Consider the following 9576-nt stretch of genomic DNA (forward strand, 5'->3'; position numbering starts at 1 on the left):
TCTGTGATCATACTCTCAAGTGTCCATAGGTATTTGCATTTCAATATCCCCTACTTTTTTTGAAGAGTAATATTTGCTCAAGCCAGTGATCAACTCGAGATCAAAACTATATAATAGATCACAGTTGCTTAAGTCATTTTTCTCTGCATGTATTGACCTTGCAGTAAACCGCCCCTGTTGAAATAAATAAGGCTTTCCAGGGGCGGATTGTTAATATTATCACATTTTACTGACCTCTACAGACGTCATTTACACACTTTACATTGACAGGACAATGTCCAGACCCACATGATTCGCCTGTAATAACAAAGACAATCCTGTTAGAAACAGTCTGATTAACTTTCCTGTCCTGGATCAGAAACTATGTTTATTATCATGACTGAAATTTTCAATACATTCATTTTTCATTATCTCGTTTTAAACTATTATAGCGAGAACTTTCGGGTCTTTATCTAAATCTTACATACTGCGTCTTTAATATATCAAGCAGATCTAGCATACCTCGTTTAACCAAATAACGTACATGGTGGTATGTATGGAATGCAGTAATTCCAACAATATCTGAAAAAATAAGTAAAACATAGTTTGTCAGTCAACAGAATAATCAGTGTAGAACAATTTTCACACTGTGTAGACCACTATTTTGATCATGGTGCCTACATTGTTAACAAAATTTGTGGAAGATGCAGCTGGCCTATAATTTATTTTCGACATAACACATAATTGATGTTGTCTCGAGACCTAGATAAATACTATAATATACACTGTAATATATACTGACAGGATACTATATGCTTACAGGATACTATTATACTGTTAGCGAAAAGATGCCTACAGCTACTGCTTGACAAGGTTAACGAATGGTGCGTGCGATGGAAAGTCCTTATCAACACATCAGAATCCAAATGCATTCACTTCTCGGGTTATTTTCTTCAGTTCTTCTTTCCCCACCATAACCTCGGTCTCTTGCTTTATCTTACACATAAATATGCACGTTGGGGATGGCGCTGGAATATTATCTATATACAGGTATTACAACCAAGTATAGCCTATATATAATTACAGACTATAAGTTTAACACAATGACAAAATAGTATGGCGATTACACGACATCCCTTTACAGACACTGACTATAGCGTTACTAAGGGATTGGTGTTTATGTGTTGTCACTGCTTCCATATGATAAAATATATAATATAATAATCGATGATGTTTTTAATACAAATTTTGTTAGATAGTTAAAATATGCTTGGGAAGACAGATGGTAAAATACTAGACTGAAGACTAAGATTTTTTACTAACCGCCTGTTTTACAGGTAAATATACCACAAGTACCACCATTCATATCACACAGCGTGTTATTGCATACCCGGTCTGTAAAATATTAATTGATAAGTATTATAGTATATCAATTCTTATTGATAAAATAATGTCCAATTATGATTAAATAACACACGTTAATTAAAAAGTCTATGACCATTTTGTATTTGTCAAAGAAGTATTTCATTAGGAGTACAATGTGTTTCTGTCGATGTGTATGCCGACACTTTGTGTACCACATATGTCGACCAATTTTTTATTATTATGAAAATAGGGATGTGTTATGTGTCCTCGTGCACACCCAGGTTTAACTGTATGCATTTAACAGGTCCCCATACCCGGCGACGACCGGCACTTAACGATTAATTCAGATCAAGCCATATTGGACCACATTGAAGTTGTTGTTTTTACGGACTGGCATAGCCGGGAAAACGTGTGTGAAAGCGACGGTTGGATTTTCAGACTTTTCTCCCAAAGGTCGCGTTTCCATGGACCGTAGACGATTGGTTGGTTGATAACTCTGGTACCAAACGTCTCAAGGTCTCCAATAACCATATCTTATTTAAAAGAAATCCGTCAATAACTTTGGTCTCTGTCGCGATAACGAGCAATTATTGGATATTCTTATGACTACAACTTACCTTCATTGGTTATTTCTTCCTGTTTTGATATTTTCTTTGTATTATTTTCATCCATTCTGCCCGCTTTGGATCGTAATCCATCAACATTCGTACTGGACAATGGCTTGGGGCCTGAATATTCTTTTTCCTTTGGTCTCAGGTCATTTTTTATTGTGTTATTTGTAGGAGTTGTTGGTCTAACCTCTTTATAAATTATAAAAAGATACAATTTTATAATGATCTAGCATGTAGTCCAGGTATATAAAAGTAAAAGAGTCACAATGATCTAGCATGTAGTCCAGGTATATCAAAGTAAAAGAGTCACAATGATCTAGCATGTAGTCCAGGTATATCAAAGTAAAAGAGTCACAATGATCTAGCATGGAGTCCAGGTATATCAAAGTAAAAGAGTCACAATGATCTAGCATGTAATCCAGTATATCAAAGTAAAAGAGTCATAAAGATCTGTCATTTAGTCCAGTATATCAAAGTAAACGAGTCATAATGATCTATCATTTAGTCCAGTATATCAAAGTAAAAGAGTCATATTGATCTAACGTTTATGCATGTTTATCAAAGTAAAAGTTTCATACTGGTTCATTATGTCATCCTAGGTGTAGAGTGGTTGTATAGTTATCTTGGTTGTAAACCCATCTTTGTTAGAACGTTCTGTTTCTTAAAGATATGTCACTCAAATTATTTCATTATAAACGAAATTATAGCCGTTTGCAGAATAGTGTAGCCTTGCTTGTCATTGCTACCGTTGATAAGATAATAAACAAAGTCTCAATAATCTACAGTCGTGTATGAATCGGTTGAAAATCACAAAAATCCGATGATCTAGAGAATTTATTATGGGCTTGGCATTTGAATACATGTCTAATTAATGATTTATATAAGGCCATGAGAACGACCCGTAATAGGCAGATTTAACTCTTTCATAATGTATCTTTAATAAATCTGTGTTGATTATAACAATCAATGTTAGTTTATTTATAACGTTACCATGGTTATAAGACTGTCTTAACTATACACGTAGCTATGGCAGGTTTAAAACTATAATGGTTATACAGTCATCTCTAACAATATTAGGGCCTCGGCGTAATACATGTTCCAAATTCATGAACAAGTACACCAACGGGCATGATATATCATTTGATAAACACGTATATCATGCGTCTTCTTTATTGTCAAAATATATATAAATTAGAACGGTTTGTGTATTTTTATTTGAAACGCAATTGATTCTTTATCAATATTATGAGAATAACAGGTCACGAGGGCTAGAGTCAAGGTTAATTTGTTATTGTATAAAATACACGTGAGAGGAAAACTACCGTGACGCCATTAGGCGCAAGTAACCAATCACATAATTAATTGCATAAATTTGGCCAATTGAATAATGAATAGCAAAAGTCTAGGCGTATAGAAAGCCCAAGAGCTGGGTTATAGAAATTAGACACCGTGTAGATTCTTTAAGAGATCGGACAAGCATTGGGTTCTTTAGAAGACACCAGAAGATCATGTGGATTCGCAGGAGAGCCATGATGTAGTGGGTTCGTCAGTAACTCGCTCTGTTTACTTATAAAAACATGGTAATGCACGGACTTTTTCTATTTTTCCTTCATGTTCTCTATCTAGTGAGTCAATTTTTTTATGAAATGTCAGATATACTTCAACAGTCGCACACAACAACTTTTGGTCTTCGAAAGAATTATTAGTAAGCAGAAATTCGCCTATGTACCTGTATCTGTTATCACTCGTCACTTCAGTCAGTAATATAGATGGATCGTTTTGTCCTTTTGCGTTCGTCACTTCCGATTGTTGAACGATTGATTACGCATCTATCGTAGCAATGATCTCTGTGATAAAATAATATTTGGAACGTGTTTAACCAGTTATATCATATATGTGATAATGACTGGCACCAATACTGTCCTTTAAAAAAAACTAGGTTTATTTCCAATGGGGCCCTTTAGCTGCTGTCAAATCAGTCTTATTAAAACAGAAATCCTATTTCATTTCGTTTTTTTATAATACAACATTTCGAAGTAATTGACTTTACTACACTAGGATCCGGAAGAGTTGTTATCATTGACGTGTTCTGGGTGATGTTGAGGATTAGCCAACGAAAGGGTCTGTTACGGAGAGCTTTTGGCGTGTGGTGCATGGAACTGTGGGTAATCTAGAAAGATCAATGCTGATTAGTTAATCAAATGTCTGACGTCGTAGGGTCAAAAGCCGCTCGTATGACCTCTGGCGCGACCTCCTAAAACAAATGGTCAGATCTTCATGTAGTGTAGGACATGGAAAGTATATAAAAACGAAACGAAATATAGATCTGTATTTTAATCAGATTGCTGTCAAATATACGTACACAACAATAGAGTTTAAAGTGACGCCCTAGCCACTAGAGAATTACAATAATAAACGCCAGAGACAAATCTATATGGTCACAGGGGAAACAAAAGATTTGTACCAGAGAATATATTAAACGTCGGATGTGGTAAACGACTTGGTGGCACCACGTTTTATGTTCGACCGACGACGTATAGTGCTACAGATCTTTATATAACGTTTTCTATATCTAAGACTACAAACCCAACTACCAGTTCGTAACTATAAATTCAACTTACGTCTAGGGTGGGAAACACAGTAAGGTTCTTTACATGATCGATCTTTTGTAAAATAAAAAAATAAAAATCATATTATAATGATAAAACTATTTTACTGATGTGTGTGAAGTGCATCAAACATTATGTGCGTACTGCTCGTTTTGCACGTAGAATAATTGTGATCATTCGAGTATTTGCCATTTGAGATGCAACACCCAGACACGTGGGGTCAATATTGCGGCTACAGAAATAATTAAATACACAGGGGCAGATCCAGGGGTGGGGGGGGGTCAGGGCAGCTACATACTTTTTTTTTTGTAAATCAAAACTTTTTATGAGAAGTTTTTCTACCGTGTGCTTTATCCTTTATCGTCAGATGTGGGACAGGATGGGCACTCAAAGCGCGAGATAATGATATAGACATTATGTGATATCACAATTGATGCTTTGCACCCATGAAATTGAATCACAATATCATTGTATTAAATCATAGTAAAAATTGATGTCAAACGAGATGTTGAATTTCCCTGTTTAAAAAGCTCGATGTGTGTGTGTATATACGCCATAATGACGATAGAGGCAATGCGTGGGGGGGTGGGGGTGGGGGTGGAGCGAGATACATTGTCTCAGGAACCTGGCAAACCCCCTCCTGCAAACATTCCTGGATCCGCCCCTGATACAAAAAAGTTAACGCCCTAAACAATTGGCATATTTGTTTTCAATAGTATCACAAACATAGCGATTGTACGGCGTACACAAACAGGCAGGCCACGCCCACATCCAGTTTATGCCTTGTCAACCACACTATCCACATCCGGCTAGCAACTACCAATTACCTCCTGCCAGACTTATTGACTTTTTCCACTATCAGCTTACTGAAATATTATTGCTGCACAATTATTATGTCTGATGAGGTACATATTCTTTTACTAATTAGATAAAATAATTCAACCACGATGTACTTTTGATAACAAATCTACCAACACCAACCTATTCTATCATAACATCAATGGACATAACTACTTATCTCCCTTGGTCATCTTAAATAACAACAGGATGGTGAATATTTTGAAGTGAAAACATACATATTTGATGGAGAGAACAACAGTTTTATTGCTACTTTGGATATATTTTCGAACGATAATACTAGGAGGCTTTATAATACTAGAAATTATTTGTTGTTTCTACCTTGTTGTGCAAAACATTTCACGAAATTAGAAAAAAAAATTGGTTGGGGATGGCAGATTCGTTATTTGTTTGGGTTAAGGCAGTTTTTCATATTTTTAGAGCAAAATTACACCGTGGTTTACTTATTTCATCTAATTAGTAACTTAATATGTACCTGATCAGACATAATAATTGGGTAATCATAATAGTTGAAATATTGCTAGCCTGATGTGGGCACTGTAGACCCGAGGCTCAGTCCGGGGGGATGGGTCCATCTAATGCGGACAAAAGCAGACCCGACTATTATATAGTAAAGTTTTGTGTAAAATACGATGCCGAGTGGTAATCAGTCCACAGTTGGGTCGTTTTCGTGATATTCGGGGTCAAATAAGGTCATTTGCGATGAAAGTGAATGGTCAATCCCAGACTTACAAACAAATCAAAATACGTGTTATAGTTCATTTAACGACTACTTACCATAACAAACTCCCTCGAAACACCTCTCATAACTTGAACAGTTAGTATTTCCACATATTATTCCTAGTAATATTGCAAAGAAACATAATAATAATAAACAATTTGTATAGCACTGGGTGTTCCAGCTAATAGGTGCGCTTTACAAATAAAATACATGTAAATTAAAAAAAATGGTTTTAAAACATTGAAAAAAATTAAAAGTGTCCACATGTTCAAAGTTTAAAAACACGTTTAAAATGTTCAGTTTTAAGATTCTTTTTAAAAACAGCAAAATTATTAGATTGTTTTTACATGATCGGATAATTTATTCCACGTGTTAGCTGACAGTAGAGGCGTACACTAAGGCCAATCATAATAAACCTATGGAATTTCATGGAAAGTTTTTCTCCTTTATCCCTTTTATTGTATTAGACAATAATCTTGTTAAAATATTGTGATATATTTATTATTTATTTACTTATAGTCATATCGTTTATATTCAGTCTGTGAAGAGGTACCGGTTCGCTCCCATTGTTAGCCGAAAATGTTATTCTGAATTTTTCGACGTGATCCCCCTACCAATGACGTAGAAGGGAGGGCTGACAAGGAAAATGTCTATTTGACCGTTGGTATTCCAATTAGCACCTCTGGCCGGGCATAATTCCCCCCATAGCACACTGTATGTCGTATGTCCGTCTTCATTAGTCCATTGGTTAAGACCCCATTTCATTGGATAAAAATGAAAGACATATACCTGGACCATTGCACATACTCAGTTGGCAGTCTTTTCCATCTTCACAATCCACAATACCACATCTAGTTCCTGAAATATTATTTAACATGGCTTTAATACAAGTTAGCCTTTCCACTGGGTTAACATAAAATAATTCGAGAGGAAGAAAATTAGAATACCATTCTGTCATGGCTTTAATACAGGATTGGTCAGCAGTAGTTGTGAATACATGGTGATATGGACGCCGATCTTATGTCTTGCTCATCAGATAAAGATGTGCTGAAATGAATATTACGCCCAAGGTTCATTACATCTAGACTTTCGATATTTAGAGTTACCTACCTTGACAATGATTATCATTACACGAGACACCTTCCGCACAAAGCTCTAGTCCACACTGTAGTCCTGTAATAAACAAGAACAAATAAATTGGTTTAGAATTGCCAGTTCTACCCTGGACATCTCAAATAAGACTACTTCCAACAGCTGACCATCTACAATCTCAGTTATTCAGACTATAATATATATGAAGCCGTACTCGCTCAGTGTGTAAGGCGCTGGCTCACTAATCAGGAGTCCCCAGGGTTTGCCGAGAACATTACCCGTAGTTGGAATCCAATAGCACACAGCACGATGTATGTTCGTCGTCCTCAGCCCATTCGGTCGACATTGAAAACATGAATTATTTGTCAATTGCAATTAACATTATGTTGTGATCTTACCGGCAAACGATGTGCTTCTGATATCCAGTATGTAATACAAAATAACGTTTTACCATTGGTACATGAACCATGTACCATAATGCGTTTCAGCGCCATTTGTAACACGAGACTCGAAGAACGAGGCTAGACATATTCCACAAGTTATGTCAAACGGTGAAGCCATATTTTTATCTTGAGAGCATGCGTGATAAATACTATCGGTGTAGACTGAAATTGCCAGACGCTGGAGATTTCCATTCGATTGAGAGTTCTGGAGAATTTCGCCGAACATAACTGATTTGAAATTAAGAGTAAAAACGGACACGATTGAATGTAAATCAGTTTATATACATTCATATTGTAGTATTATATGCGTTGCGACCCATTTGTGTCAAATTCTACGTCCCAAATATTAGCAGTTCAGCTCCTTTAAACGATTATATAAGATTTTATTTGGACTCGGGTGTAATATATGTCAATAGTGTTGATGATCGAGACCACTTATTCAAATGTATCGTTCGCGGGAGTCAATGTGGCTTAGTGGGTCATACTGCACGCAGCGATCGATCTACGTCATACTTCGAGAATAAGATCACTACCCTAAATACCCGCTATTTAAAACGCTCACGTGATCATTTTGGGGCGGGACTTATCGACTGGACTACTTTATAGTATACAAACCAGAGTAAAAATAACCCGAAGCACGTGTTTTATGTAAAAATGGGGCAATTATTTCAAGATGGGGCAATTATATAATATGTGCTAGTGGGTAATATTGCAATACAGTCTTTAAAATTGTAAACTGTCTTTAGAGTTTAAATCTGTTTATCTTTCAAAAAAAGGTTAGATACTCTTAAATTTGTCTTCGCAAACAAAACTTTCTCTGTGAATTATCTTTCATGGGCGCCGCCATATTGAGTAATCAGAGAACTATTTTGTGATTCGGCTCTGATTAGTTTGACATCTTTCATACACACAACGGCTAAATAAACATATTTAATTTCATTCAATATGACAATAGAAGATAAATAAATACTTCTAAAAATTTCTAAAAGCATACTCAGTGTTTTCGACTAAAATGGTCATAGTAGGAATTAAAATGTTTAATTAGCTAAGGAAATGTTCTCAGACGGAGCTAGCTGTAGACAGGCAGCCTAAGTTTGGGATGTAAGTGGGTAATTAAGACGCTGGCTCGCTAGTCAGGAAGTCGGGTGTTGGATCACTGCATTGACCGAGAAGGTTCAGCGGGATTTTCCGACATGGTTTCTCCCTGTCAGTGGTGCAAGACGGAGGGCCAGTTGTCTAGTCGTTCGGATCCCTTGGCAGTTGGTATTCGATATAAGAGTAGGCCATAGTGCCGCTGCCCGGGCAAAATTTCCCCCAAAGTACACAGTATGCCATATTCCTGTCTTCATTAGGCCAGTCTGCGCAAAACATTAGGACGTTAAACCCCATTTCATTTCATTTGTCGCACCACACGAGTGAGACGTGATCCTGCTTTCCCCCAGCTGTTTCACTTTCACCCGTCATTAGCACGGTTCGATAAAAAAATTTACGACATTAACCCCCTTGCATTCATTCGTTCACATTACCTGCTTTGACACATTCTTCTACTGCACAGATCTTACCAACTTTACAGCTAGATGTAGAACAAACGTCTCTTGTCACTTAACAAATATAAAAATACAAATATAAACGTCACTCAAATCAATTTGGTCCAAGAAGATTAAAATGAAAGGGGAAAATCCAATAAAATTCCTTTGGAGTTTACCAAATAAAGATCGAGAGAGAGAGCGAGAGATAGAGAGAGAGAGAGAGAAATGGGGTTTAACGTCCACTCAACACAAACTAGGTGATTTCGGGACTAACATATGGTTTAATTTGATTTCAATAATTCGCTTCCGCGTAGGGCTCTTTAGCAGTGGGAGGAAACCGGAGGACCCGGAGAAAACCCACCAGGTTGG

At 36.6% G+C, this 9576-nt stretch overlaps 2 long non-coding RNA genes across 2 annotated transcripts; both read right to left on the reverse strand.

The window, feature by feature from the left end:
- Positions 1-234: 234 nt before the first annotated feature.
- On the reverse strand, positions 235-2137 carry LOC126814305 (uncharacterized). Its single transcript, XR_007677530.2, has 4 exons — positions 1962-2137; positions 1303-1374; positions 502-561; positions 235-297 (listed from the first exon to the last, which is right to left on the reverse strand). It is a non-coding gene; the product is annotated as an uncharacterized LOC126814305 (long non-coding RNA).
- A 4790-nt stretch (positions 2138-6927) lies between these two features.
- On the reverse strand, positions 6928-9246 carry LOC126814308 (uncharacterized). Its single transcript, XR_007677533.2, has 3 exons — positions 9205-9246; positions 7254-7316; positions 6928-7001 (listed from the first exon to the last, which is right to left on the reverse strand). It is a non-coding gene; the product is annotated as an uncharacterized LOC126814308 (long non-coding RNA).
- Positions 9247-9576: the final 330 nt, after the last annotated feature.

Source organism: Patella vulgata, chromosome 3 (assembly GCF_932274485.2).
Source record: "Patella vulgata chromosome 3, xgPatVulg1.2, whole genome shotgun sequence".
Taxonomy (NCBI): Eukaryota; Metazoa; Mollusca; class Gastropoda; family Patellidae; genus Patella; species Patella vulgata.